This window comes from Mytilus trossulus, chromosome 14 (genome assembly GCF_036588685.1).
Source record: "Mytilus trossulus isolate FHL-02 chromosome 14, PNRI_Mtr1.1.1.hap1, whole genome shotgun sequence".
NCBI lineage: Eukaryota > Metazoa > Mollusca > Bivalvia > Mytilida > Mytilidae > Mytilus > Mytilus trossulus.
In genome coordinates this window covers 49,355,215-49,365,648 of record NC_086386.1, presented here as the reverse complement: position 1 = coordinate 49,365,648, position 10,434 = coordinate 49,355,215, and positions in this window count along the sequence as shown.

The window sequence follows — 10,434 nt, the reverse complement described above, 5'->3', positions numbered from 1 at the left end:
CATGCAGTTATTTCCTAGTTCTGTAATTCACTTCTGACATCAGGTTCATACAATTACTTCCTAGTTCGGTAATTCACTTCATCAAGTTCATACAATTATTTCCTAGTTCTGTAATTTCACTTCATTCGGTTCATACAATTATTTCCTAGTTTTGTAATTCACTTCATCATGTTCATACACTTACTTCCTAGTTCTGTAATTTCACTTCATTAGGTTTATACAGTTATTTCCTAGTTTTGTAATCTAACATGGGTTGTATTAACAAGAGTGTTCCTTTTGTTTTCTGCTACACTTTCATTTGGCACTTTTCTGAATCCGTCTTTTGTTTAATTCTTACCCAGTGTAGCAAATCTTCATAAAAATTATTTCACTGCCCCTGTAATAAAGAAATGAACAAACGAGTACCCAATGTATACTTCTTATGAATATAATAAATCCTAAAAGACTCTTGTTTAAAACTAGACTTTACAAGGCGATGCCATAAGCCTTAGGGATAAGGCACTCATACCACATCTTCCAACATCTATTTAGAATGTAAGACTTCACTGTGCTAGCTAAGTAAAGCCGGAAAATTGAGGGTAGATATGGATACAGGAAACAGAACCATGTAAAAAAATGTTCTATCTAAATGAACAATTCTAATGAAAAAAAATACAAAGTCAAATCTTAATACAACAGCATTATCGATATTATAATATTTAACATTTTAATTATGCATATATATTTGCAAATTTCGAATCCGATGTGGCATTAAGGATTGCTATTATGTTACTAACTTAAAGTAATTTATTGTGCATTTTGTCCAATTCTTTTAAATTTGTATGACCTAAAAATAATTAAACAACATTCGGAAACAGTATGTAACAACGAAAATTCGAAAATACACTTTTCCATTGATAAGGGTTATATGGGGATGAAGTCCCCAATAACAGTAGAAAATTTCCCGAATTTTTCATTGTACTAATGAACTCAAAATCGTTCAATTTTTTTTATGTCATGTTTTGAAATCCCGGACCTGCGCAGAAATCTACAATATACTTCCTTTTTCCGGTCACGTGCTGTATGAATCTTTGAGTAAAATATATATTTATCAGTCTGGTATAAATAGGAAGAAATGCAATACCAATTTCATTTTTAATAATTCCTTGATATAAAAAAAAACGTGACCTGATGATAGCGTTTCTTTGTTTACATTGCATATGACGTCATAGTTAAAAAACGTCACAACTAAAATCCCTAACAACAGAACCAAAGTCGGAAACGTTACGGCCGGTTTTTCCGTTTCTTTGCTTTAAAAAATATTTAAAAAAAACATGTATTATTTGTCATTCATAATCATATACTTATATACGAATTTTTAAAGTAACAATCAACTTACATGTTTCTTTCTCTTTAGATGATGCGATTTTCTCTTTTGTTTTGTTTGTTATCACTGCTTTCTTACAAATACACGACAGGAAATAGTCTCAAAAGTGACTATCCCATTACACTTAGATTTCCTATAACCTTAATTACCATCATGACCATAGCAAAAAGTAAAAACACAAAAATACCGAACTCCGAGGAAAATTCAAAAGGAAAATCCAAAATCAAAAGGCAAAATCAAAAGTCCAAACACATCAAACGAATGGATAACAACTGTCATATTCCTGACTTGGTACAGGCATTTTCTAATGTAGAAAATGGTGGATTGAACCTGGTTTTATAGCTAGCTAAACCTCTCACTTGTATGACAGTCGTATCAAATTCCATTACATTGTCAACAATGTATGAACAAAACAAACATACTCAAAGAGTAAAAATGTCAAAAATAGGGGTACAGCAGTCATTATTGTGTTATCATCTCAATATCACTATAAAAACAACAAATGTAACGAAGAATCACAAAAAGGCATACATCAAAATTAACATACTCATTTTGCTTTTCTTGTACCACTTAATTTGTGTATATAAAGTCTACCCGTCAAGGCAAGAAGGTTTTCATTGCTGGTGTAAAAACGCGCGTTTGAAATTCGTACAGGTAGACATAAAAATAATTTTGTCGTTTTTTTTTATCTATCTTTGAAATTTGTCTAACATCTGGTCAACATCATTCTATAGGTCAACCTTATCAGAATATGCTTGATTAACATAATGGCTGTATCAAATATCATTATGTATATAATTGCTAATTATGTTTCACAAATTAAAGTTGAATGAAAAAAGTTATAATAAATAATGAGAATAATGAATTTTAACTTTTAATCGAGCAATCTATATGTTTAAGGAATAAAAACTTATTTTGTTCTTAATACAGTGTCGGTTTTTTAGTTTTAAAAACTATCAGCATTCACTTTCTGAAACAAAATAAAGGTTTGATTAACAAGCAAGACGGCATACATCTTACTTGCATTTTTTGCTATTTATTTGCTATTTTTTTTATTTTTTTTTGGAAAGATTACTTTTTTCAAAAAAAATGAGGAACATTATTCGAACGTTTTAAGAATGTTAGTAAAGTAACGTTAAAAAGTAACTAATATTAAACGTATCTACAACGTATTATTTGTAACATAACCAAACTGAAACTTCCACACAACGTTAAAACAAAACGTTCCTAGAACGTTGAATTGTAACGTTTCATTTTAACGTTCTCACAACGTTCGTGTAACGTTAAGGTCCGAAATAACCTTACAGGAACCAATCCACAACGTTCTTTGAACGTTATGTGTTTAGTGGGATATTCATGTCCTTTGGTTATTATTTTTTTCAGATAAGGAAGGAACTTTTTGCTGCCATTGTATGCACAGTATGGTATTTAAAAAACAAGAATGGGTCTATAGTATACGAATGCCCCCATCGCACTATCATTATGTTTCTTTGCTTTTTTATGTATTTTCATATGAAATAATAGTTGAATTTCCAGTAGAATACACACTTTTGATTGAAAACGGTATATTTAGAGTTAATTATGGCATATATTTGAATACATAAGTTGATAACAACTTATAAATTAAATATGTTGGAAAATTGGGTATACGATAATGAAGGGGGTAGTGTGGTAAAAGAAGAGGGAACACAACAAGGACCTGTCTTCAAGCACCATGCCTTAAACACAAGGAAACAGTAATTAAATCAATGAAATAATCATTATAGTTATATCTGGTGTATGTATACATATACCACTATTTTCCTTAACCTTAACCTTACTTTCTAGAATTGATGCTTTACACAATATATGTCGAACTTTATATGGATATAAACCCTCAAAGGGTGTCAAAATTGGATAAGTTTGCGATTCTCGCAAGTGCAAATTTGGAACCTTATATAATGTGTGTCGGACAAAAACATAATTGTTGTTTACACGCTTAATTTGCGAATTTGGAGTCGGTATCATATATTTTTTTAATCTGTAGAATTATTTGTTAAAAATATGTGTTTTAACCAAATTGAGTTTTAATTAACTTCAAAAATTCTATCTTATAAAAATTTATCATTTAAATATTTATTCCTCAAAAACTCTTATTTTTAAATACAACAATTTACAGAATGCAAAATAAGGGGACATAATTCAAATCAGATTCGCAGTCTACACCTACGTGTTAAATCACTTCATCGCCTTCATTGGGACAAGTTATTAAAATAATTTGTTATATGAGCTTCCGTTAACTTACATACTCGTCCTACTATCTGTTTTCTTATGGGTAAATTAGTATTATAAAAAAAAAAAATCCTTGTTTAAAAGTAGTAAGATAATACAATATGATATATATATATATATTCTAATTGTCCTCATCTAAGCCATGCATTGGTTGTCAGTTGATGATGTGGTTTATATTCTCGTATTCTTGTCTTTCATTTTATATAATTAGCTAATGTGCTTTGTCTACATGTCTTTTGGTGTTACTTAAATACTTATAACGTGGGTTTGTACAATAATTTATAAAAACATACCGTTATTAAGCTTTTGTAAAACTTGTTTGTTTGCTTTAATTTGTCCCTGTTTATGTGTCTTTGTTATATGACGTACGTGGCTCTGTACTTATACATCTCGTCATTGTACTATAGTAAATTTGTATATTCTTGTCATTATTTTTTGCTAATATGCTTGGTCAATATGCCATTAAGTGCTTCTTAATTGTTACATATTTGTTTGGTTGTGTTTACTGATTTTAACACAATTTTGACTGCTGTATGTTTGACATATTTACTTTAATATGTTTGTTTTGTTCATGCATCGTTGTCAATATAATGGAATTTGATGTGACTGCATGACATACAAGTGAGAGGTTTAGCTAGCTTTAAAACCAGGTTCAATCCACCATTCTACATTAGAAAATACCTGAACCAATTCAGGAATATGACAGTTGTTATCCATTCGTTTGATGTGTTTTAAAGCTTTTTGATTTTGCCATTAAATAGGGACTTTCAGTTTTGAATTTTTCTCTCCCGCTTTTAATACGTGTTTCACGCATCTCATTTATTATATAGATTAGACCGTTGTTTTTTTCTCTGTTAGAAAGATTTTACACTGGTCATTTTTTGGGAGCGCTTTATCGCTTGCTGTTTGGAGTGAGACAAGGCTCCGTATTCAAGACCGTACTTTGACTGATCATTAATTATTTACTATTACTTCATACAAATTTTGACTTGGATGGAGAGTTGATTTAATACTCGGCTGGTAATCTACACACGCAGAACAATTGGACAATTGGTTCTGCAATGAAAACAGCGAGAGGATTTTCCGATTATACTTGAGTGGAATAATTGTCACCATAATACATTTCTAAATCGCAATTTTCTATTTCAACAGATCAAAATATTGAAAATCGGAGAAAGCTATGCTGTGGTAAATACTTTTGTCTTAATTTAACGAAGAGACACATGTATTATTTACTGTTCGTTGTGAATGGAGTAAAACTTCTACAAAATTAATCGTCCCACAAGTAATTGCCGAAAAAAGTGACATTTCAATTTTGAGAGGGTTCTATTTACAGACCGACAAGTTCCGATTTTTTTCCTTCTGTCAACAGGATTGAACGTCGTTTTGAACGATAGACGTTTTAATGAATCTAAAATTAAGCTGTCAATTTTCATGCACGAGAGCATCGGTTCTGATTGAGGACATCGTCGATGTGTGAGGGGAAGTGCAGTCATTTTTATATAGATTATATCTATATATATCGAAAGGATTTTCGATTTGAGAGTTTGGCTGTCCCTCTCGTATCTTTCGCCGCTCTTTTGTGGACAATCGTTCACATATAAGTCCTCCTATAGGAGACACCAGATGAGGAAACATGACAGTTGATTTACCGACATATGACTTAATAGCTAGTTAAGCCTCTCCATTGTATGACAGACGCAGAAAAAGTGCTTTATATTAGCAACGATGTGTGAACAAAACAAACAGACATGGAAAGTAAAATTTCAAGACAAGACAAGAATACAAAAAAATACAATAGCACAACACAATGACGGGATGTATAAGTACCGAGCCACGTCAAATAGATATAACAAAACATACTAGACGGAATATTTATCACAAGGTTTTGACATCTTTCTATGATTTTTTTTTAACAAAAAGGACGCAGACGTTCTTTTGCCTACCACGTATCAACTTTCTGCTCAGACACTGTAGACGTTTTACAAAGTACGAGTAGCAGCTCCAAACTCTTGAATACCGAATGAGTTTGGAAATGTATATATGTATCCCATATGCAGGTGAAGTAAGTATATTGCTACTACGATGGGGGGAAACTAGACAAGTTAGCTGTAGAACACGTTATAGTCATTGTATAAACCATATATGTAGCTCCATAATGTGGGCCGACCTCCATCATTTCCAAAATTCCGCAGTAGTAGTTTTGAATAAGAACCTATAAACTCCATGCGATTGTAGAGTACTTATTAAAAAGATTAATACAGTTACTCAAATGAAATTACAAATTGCCTAAATATGTACACATTAATTAGTATGTATATACAACGATATTATCTGTTGTAGAGTTGTCACTGTCTCAGACGTACTTATAAAGATGTTAACAATATATACAATGCGATAAAACATAAATGCTATATTTCGCTAGACAAACTAGCTTCATCGCGACACGGGTTATGTTCTTCTCATATATGTTATGATGATATGATACTAAACCCCTAACGGGAAGGATTGTGCCTGATATTCATATGATGAAATCATAATCTTTCAATCAGTTTAATTGAAGTCTGGAGCTGGCATATCAGTTAACTGCTAGTAGTCTATTGTTATTTATGTATAATTGTCATTTTGTTTATTTTCTTTGGTTACATCTTCTGACATCAGACTCGGACTTCTCTTGAATTGAATTTTAAATGTGCGTATTGTTATGCGTTTACTTTTCTACACTGGCTAGAGGTATAGGGGGAGGGTTGAGATCTCATAAACATGTTTAACCCCGCCGCATTTTTGCGCCTGTCCCAAGTCAGGAGCCTCTGGTCTTTGTTAGTCTTGTATTATTTTAATTTTAGTTTCTTGTGTACAATTTGGAAATTAGTATGGCGTTCATTATCACTAAACTAATATATATTTGTTTAGGGGCCAGCTAAAGGACGCCTCCGGGTGCGTGAATTTCTCGCTACATTGAAGACTTGTTGGTGACCTTCTGCTGTTGTTTTTTTCTTTGGTCGGGTTGTTGTCTCTTTAAAACATTCCCCATTTCCATTCTCAAATTTAGCTTCATCGAGTGTGCATATATCAAGGTGAAATCAAATCCAGAAAGTAACTTTGAGATCACTTCTAGTTTTAGTCGGGGCTCGTGTTGAATATTCTTTAGTTTTCTATGTGTATATTGTGTCCTGTGTTGTATTGTTTGTCTGTTTGTCTTCTTTCATTTTTAGCCATGGCGTTGTCAGTTTATTTTCGATTTATGAGTTTGATTGTCCCTTTGGTATCCATCTTTTGCAGCTATTGCTTATGGTTCAATAAAGTTTTGCTACTTGAAAAATAACTTCAAAATTTGAATGGAATTAAAGATTGTTAAAAAATTGAAAACAAATTTCAAAATTTATAATTTTATAAAGGTTTGTTAAGGCATGTCAGTACTGGAATACTGAGCTGATGATACCCTCGGGCGCTGATAGTCCACCAGCAGAGGTATCGACCCATGGATGTGAAAAATTGAAAACAACACGTTAAATGATTTCATGCGTCTGGTGTGATTTTCTGGATTCACCTTCATCAGGAACGCTCAAAGCCAAACATTTGAAATCCAAAGATGTATGAGTACAGAGCTATATGTCAAAAATACCTAAAATAAATAGCCAAATTTATCTAAAGTAATTGTTGAAGGAAGTTCGAAACGTCAAAATATTAACGATATGTAAAGGACAATGTTACATATTTTTTCCCGGTACATATTATATCTTTCTCGTTTTTTCTTCTTCTCTTAAATATACCATTAGGTTCTAAAGTATTGAGCTTCTTGTCATGGTGCCCCAAATAGTGTTTACTGCTATGATTTAACAATTACATTATCAAAAGGATGTTTCTTCGGACGTTTCTTCAAACGAAGATATTTGGTGAAGTGATAGTTTTTGTTGGTTTAATTTTGTACCATGATCGATGGTTATTTAGCCTAAAACTACTTGGCAATTGTGTCTCCCAAGTACTGAATAGCACATGTGTAACACGGAGAATTCAATTTATATATTAACACATAGTAATTGCAAACTTCCTTGTGATCGGCACTGTACAGGCCTCTCAAAGATGTTAAACCCCGTCAATCCTGTATTTCCTGTCCATATAAAGGCAACAGTAGTATACCGCTGTTCGAAATAGTTATCAAAGGTACCAAAGTCATAAATCGATTGAGAGAAAACAAATCCGGGTAAAAACTCAAACAGAGGGAAACACAAAGTCATCAACTATAAGAGGTAAACAAGGAAACAACAGAAACACTGATGTACAAAAAAACCCGTCATGAAAAACTCTACTTAAAAATTACGCAAATCAATGCAAAATTGATTAAAATTAATGGAATAAGTTTTATTATTGTTTATTTGGATTTTTGTTCAACGGTTTGATACTGCAGGGTTTTAAATTTCTGATTTATTTGGATTACTGTACTTAAAAACTATCACATCAGGGGAATCTTTTAAAGGTAGGCCAATTTGATTAATTATGTTTAAGGAAGTACTATAAGATTCACAACATTTGACAATGTTGCACCTCTATTTAAATCTTTATTGGTTCTCAGATCATATTATTATTAAGTTTAATAATAAAACAAATGTTAAATATTGTCATATGGCATAGTTCTAAAACTTCGATAAATTTTAGCAAATTTGGAGCTTTCAACACAAACGGAAATGGGAAACACAAAGTCATCAACTATAAGAGGAAAACAAGGAAACAACAGAAACACTGATGTACAAAAAAACAGACAATGCAACACACACAACGCGTTAGGAAACTGAATTTTATTGGTTTTTCGTTTGTTTTTATCCGTCATATATGTTTTGAAGATTATTGTAATATCATAACTGATTCGGTTTATTTCATTCTTTTACATTGTTTTCTGTATTAAATCGTTATGTCAAATCCGTTTATAGTTTGCTTTACGATATTGGTTTTCCATTTTTTAAAGATCATGGGGCAATTTTTTTCCCCGTTTTTTTATGCTATTGTATCTTTGGGAACTATAACATATATCTTCGTATTTTATAAATAATACCAAAGCAGTTATTTGAAGTTTATAAAGATGTAAGGATTCCATAGGACGAGAGTCGATCCCTCAAGGATTTCCATACGTTGTTTTATGTAAGGGATAACTTAACACTCTAAGGCAAGGGTTTGGGGGGGATTTGCATTCATTTTTGTCATCTGCTTGACCAGAATATCTTTTCCCATCAAAGTTGGGATCAGAATAATTAAAAAAAAATACCCCCCCCCTCCCTGAAAGTTTAATGATAGTTCTCTACTGATGTTTTGTGATCCTTGATTAGGGAGCGGTACCTCCTATAGTGTATGAGTTGTAGGTAGTTATGTTAGGCAATTGTTATGTGGGGAAGTAGCAAACGTTACATAAATAAGACTGTTATAAACCTAAATCATACTTCAGTTTTACTCCCTAGTCATACATGACAGGCCGTGTAAATATAATTTTGCATAATCAAACAGACCCTCTTCAAAAAGTTTTTACTGGTGTAAAACTATGACTGTCCTATTTATGAACAAAAACAAAAAATATGATATTCAGTAACAAACGACAACTGCTGACTTGAACTGGCAAATACAGAATATGGCAGGGTTTAACGTGTTTGCTTGCGACAAATCCTTTAACCTGTGACAGTGGTGTAAAAGTGCAACATAAGAACAAACTGGTCAAAGAAAGTTCTCTCTATGTTGAAGACCCATTAGTGGCCTTCGGTTGTTTTCTGCTCCTTGGTATGGTTGACACATTCTTCGTTTCTATTCTCATTTGTATATAGGACATAACTCATCAGATCGTTACAAATCAATAAAGAGACGGACCACAAATCTGCTCTTACTTGCCGTTACCGAAAGCTAGTTAAATAAAGGCAACAGCAGTATACCGCTGTTCAACACTCATAAATCCATGGATAAAAAACAAAATCGGGGTAACAAACTAAAACCGAGGGAACGCATTAATTATAAGAGGAGAACAACAACACAACACTAAAATGTAACACACTCAGAAACGTACCAAGCATCAGACAAAATCCCACGAGAATAACAAATATAACATCAAAACCAAATACATGAATTTGGGATAGACAAGTACCATGACACGTCTTATCGCAATGTGAATTTACACTAAAAAACAAACAAAAAAACAAACCACCAAACAAATGAAAAAATTGCATGTACCTATGACTTAAATATCCATTAGTTCATATCCAACATCTAGTGGATAAAGTGTAAAAGCGTCATTAAATTTGAAGAGAGAAACACGAAAGATGAATTCAAGAACCATGAATACATATTTATACAACACAAGTATTTGGTTTGATTCTTCTCAATAAAAAAGTTTTGGTACTTAAAAAAACCCAAAAGAATAGATTTCAACCCGGTTGTATAAATTTTGAATGTAGATGATACTCTTAATCTATGAAAGAAGACGAAATGACGAAAAATCTCTAGCAGTGGCAGTATTCAAGTTCAAGCACCTGATTTCACTTCCGGTTTTTAGTGGAGTTCGTGTTATTTCTTAATTATTATTTATACCTGTTGATGTAAATGTCCTTTGGTTTTGTGAGTCTTTTTTTTTACTCCTTGGTTTTGATTGTTATTGTCTTTGAGTGAACCTCTAAAATAGTTTCTCGAAATATTTTCTTTTCAGTAGCCATCTTTGTTTTTATACGTAAATATGATTTCCATATCGTTTCATTATGAACTGACCATAATCAATTTGATTTTGCACGCTTTCAATTAATTCTTTATAAAAGTTAAGTACTCCA